Here is a 4,433-nt window from a genome sequence, read left to right as displayed (position 1 = left end):
AGGAGGAGGCGGTGGCGGGGCAAAGCGCAGGCAGCCAGCGAGCCCGCCGGAAGGGCCCGCCGCCCGCTCGGCGCCGCTTCCGCCTCACCGCGGCGCCACAAAGCGCACAACGCTGGGCTAAGCGCTGTGGCGGCGCCAAAAAGCGCGCGGCGCTTCGAGGCGGGGAGGGCTCCGTGGATCGGCTCTGAGTGCCGGTGATGGTTGGAATAAATGCTTCAGTAGTATTTTCCGACCTTAACGGCAAGGGAGTGAAAGGCATCCCCTGTCCGTACTGAAATCACCTCATTGCATTTCACTTCTCTTTGGTTGCTTTGTTTTTGCATCCTCTCCCAGACCTTCTCAGGAGCTTTAAAATGTACCCATGCTATTGATAAATTGCAGTTCTGCATGCCTTCCTCAGGGGCTATGGTGATCCCAAAGAGTCTGTCTTTTTTTTTTAATCCTAAACCCCATTTTAATTGCTATGAATACTTTTATAGAAGTTTTAACGGAAGTTCTCACGGGCAAATCAGATGTTTTAGGAATATTGCAGTGAAAATGGGTAAGAGTGATTCATTTCACCTGTGGTGAGAAGGCATTACTAGAAACTTGGAGAATAGGATATCCCGAGTTGGAAGGGACCCATAAAGATAATTGCATCCAACTCCTGGCTCCACCCAGCAACACCCAAAAATCAGATCCTGTGTCTGAGAGCTTTGTCCACATGCTTCTTGAATTCTGGCAAGTTCAGTGCCATGACCACTGCCCTGGGAAGACTGTTCTTCACTCTCTGGTGAAGAACCTTTTCCTGATGTCTACCCTGAGCTTCCCCTGTTGTTGCTCCATGCCATTCCTTCTGCTTCTACCGCTGGTCACTGGAGAGGGGAGATCAGTTTCTGCCCCTCTGCTTTCCCGTGTGAGAAAGTCATAAGATGTGATGAGATCTCCTCTCAGTCTCCTCCAGATTGGACAAACCAAGGGATTTAACAGCTACCTCTCTTATGTCTTCCCCTCTAGGCCCTTCACCATCTTTGTAGCTCTCTGGGGACAAAACAGTGAGGAGACATCCCTGGAAACCCCACCCAGATTGGGAGCCTCTAAAAATCATGACTCATGCTGTCAGGAGAGATGCAGTTTTCCATAACATCTGGAGGCTTTTAATACTTTGAAATCTTGAAGCCATGAAGGTGTCTATCTGGAAACACTGAGCATGACCAGGAGAACTCTATTCTTCTGAACTAGCAATAGGAGGGAGGCTAGGCATGAGAGAGACCCCATCTAGTTTCGCATATCTCAGTGTCCATCTACAACTGCATCTTGTCCATGAAGTTTCAAATCAGTCTGCCCTGAGCGTGCTACAGCTTCAGGATCCAGGGGTAAATAGGATCTTCCCTGCATTGCTCTTCTGTAGAAGAGAACACATTAAAACATCAAGAAAAGTTGGAGATTTGCATTTGTAAAACCAAGTTTTCTATTTGGAACATGGAAGCAGAGGGGTGAAGACTGAATTTTAATGGAGACTCGAGGAAGGGTAGGGAGGAGATGTTGCCCATAAAATTATGGTGGTGAAAGTTAGAGAAGAAATGTATGGCTAGGACAGGAAGGTACCTGGAGTAAGTTGCTGAAAACAGTTCAGATTGTACAGAAAGCAATAATGTTGACATTTCTTATAACTCAGTCCTCATCAAGTGAGAAGTTCTAGAAAGACCTCATATAGTAAGCAGCAAGCAAAGAGGTCTTAGTATATGAGGCTTATTTTTTCCCTTATGTTATCCCTGTATTAAATATAAAGTCTTTATCCTTATTCTCCTTTTATCTTATTTATCCAAATGTACCTTATAGAAAACAATATTTTAACTAAACAATCTTTGGCTGCTTTTGTGTATCCCAGTGATGTTCTGGGATGTGTTGTTGTGCTATGTGATGATGATAGACCATTGCTGTTAGGTTGCACTGAAACACTTTGTGGGCTGAGGAACAGTATAAACCACAACATTTACTTTATATTGAGTTCAATCCAGACATATGTGGAAGAAGGAATGGTTTCAGTTCTCTAGTGTTTCATGAACAGAGTGAAATCTCTGAAATAGACTCTTATTCCATGGAACAAATGGGATTCATGCATATCCTGATTTGTCTTGTGTTAAACAATTATATGTGCTCATAATTACTTAAGTTGACAAAAGAACTAAACACGGAGTTTTCTGTGTACCTCACAATTCCTTTTTTAAGAAGTTGTTTTTTAAATCCACCCATACTGATTTTTACTTCCATAATGCCTATTTTCCTGGTAGCCACCAGGTGTCCCTACTGCAAGGTGCTCTGGGCCCACCAGTTGCATCCTAGAGACCCGACTCTTTGCAGTGCTGAGGTTAAAACTAAATTAGCATTACTGTGCACTGTCACAGAAGTGAGGCTGTGGCAGTGCTAGGATAATATTGTTGTGTTGGCTATGATATGCATACATCGCTTAATGTCTTCTGCCTCATGGTTTAGGGAGAGCAGCATCACAACACAGGCTAAGAGCTCAGGAGGAGTAAAGGCTCCTGGGACAGTTGCAGATGGGGTAGCAGAGATGAGCTGACATAAACATCACCCTAATGCCAAGTCAGAACAATTAGCAGGGGTGATGGAGATATTCTGTGCAGCTCTTAATTTCTTCCTTTCTCATGTTAGCTGGCTGGGATCAGCATGCCTAAAAACCTGTGTAAACTGATTTAAACAAGTCCCACATATGCAACTGAGCAGACCACCTTATACTTACTACTTAGGTTCCCTTGTCTGGGGAATTTTATCTCTTAACTTCAGTTTCAGGGATACCCGGAGTATATTTGTTCTGAGATGAGTGGCCACCTCCTGCTCAGCTCCACTTCCATACAGAGCTTTTGCTCCTTCTCTTTGGTTTTGAGAGCACCAACATCCCAGTAGGTTACTGCTGCAGAACTCAGCTATAGTAGACAGATACAGGACAGTCCCCTGGAGCTTCAAAGGGCTTCAGTGTTGTGGGAAAAACGACCTCAAATTTTGGGTAATTTTTGCTTAATTTAACTTATTGCCATTTAAGACCAACTTCTGGTTACTGATTTGGATAACAAATGGGAACATCATCAGTCAAAAAAGCACTTTAACACATTTTGTCCTTCTTCTGCAGGCTCAGTTTACCTTAGTCACCCTGTGAGTTACATTCAGGTTGTCCTAATTCCTTCGGTAAGGTGACAGTGTCAGAGGCAGACCCTGGCTGCCCAAGCCCTGCCAGTTGTACCTCCTGCTTCTGAAACAAGAAGGTTTTCCATTCTCTATGTTGCAGAAGGAATGGGGATCTCAAGTGTTTTGACTTGTAGAAGTTCCCATTGCATGTTCAGTAATTAAATGCATAATGAACTGTTCATTTAAGTAGACTGGTTGTCACCATGGAGGTCTTGCACACCTCTGCACTGACAGTAGAAGGAACTTCAGTACTCAGAGTAATGATCATTCTGCTCCACATTAACTGGCACATTACGTGTGCCCTGTAGTCTGTTGTGCTGGGCCCATTTCAGATTACTATTTTGGGCTGCGATTTTGTGTGTCCAAGTGGCCAAGAAGGCCAACAGCATCCTGGCCTGTATAAGAAATAGTGTAGACAGCAGGAGCAGGGAGGTGATCATTCCCCTGTAATCAGCTCTGGTGCGGCCGCACCTCGAGTACTGTATTCAGTTTTGGGCCCCTCACTACAAGAAGGACATTGAGGCCCTGGAGCGTGTTCAGAGAAGGGCAACAAAACTGGTGAGGGGTCTGGAGCACAAGTCTTATGAGGAGCGGCTGAGGGAGCTGGGATTGTTTAGTCTGGAGAAGAGGAGGCTCAGAGGAGACCTTATTGCACTCTACCACTTCCTGAAGGGGGGTTGTGGTGAGGAGGGGGTGGGCCTCTTCTCCCTGATAAATAATGACTGTACGAGAGGGAATGGCCACAAGTTGCGCCGGGGAAGATTTAGATTAGACCTGAGGAAACATTTTTTCTCTGAAAGAGTGGTCAGGCACTGGAATGGCCTGCCTAGGGAGGTGGTTGAGGCACCATCCCTAGCGCTGTTCAAGAAGCGTTTAGATGAGGTGCTAAGGGATTTGATTTAGTAGTTGGGTAGGGATAGTGATAGGAGGATGGTTGGACTACATGATCTTGTAGGTCCTTTCCAACCTTATGAACCTATGAACCTATATCTTTTTTCCCCACAGTTCCAGATGAGCCTCATGAGGCCGCGTTTGTTTTTAGTTTGTCATGTCTGCTTAGTGCAAGACGTTCTTTCCACTGTCACCTTGAACCTGTAGAGCAGAACCACACATTTAACCCACCAAACATCCACCACTGTAACTCTGTTCCCAGTGGCTATGACAGGCATCTGGAGTGCTGAGTTGTGGCTTAGGATTCATATTCTAAAAATGCATCTTTGTGTCAGTCATAAAAATTTTGCTCCGGG

The sequence above is a fragment of the Cyrtonyx montezumae genome, unplaced genomic scaffold, assembly GCF_038088225.1.
Source record: "Cyrtonyx montezumae isolate F1298 unplaced genomic scaffold, pur_monq_1.0 scaffold_3, whole genome shotgun sequence".
In the NCBI taxonomy this organism is placed as follows: Eukaryota; Metazoa; Chordata; class Aves; order Galliformes; family Odontophoridae; genus Cyrtonyx; species Cyrtonyx montezumae.
Note: the sequence above shows the minus strand (reverse complement) of the source record.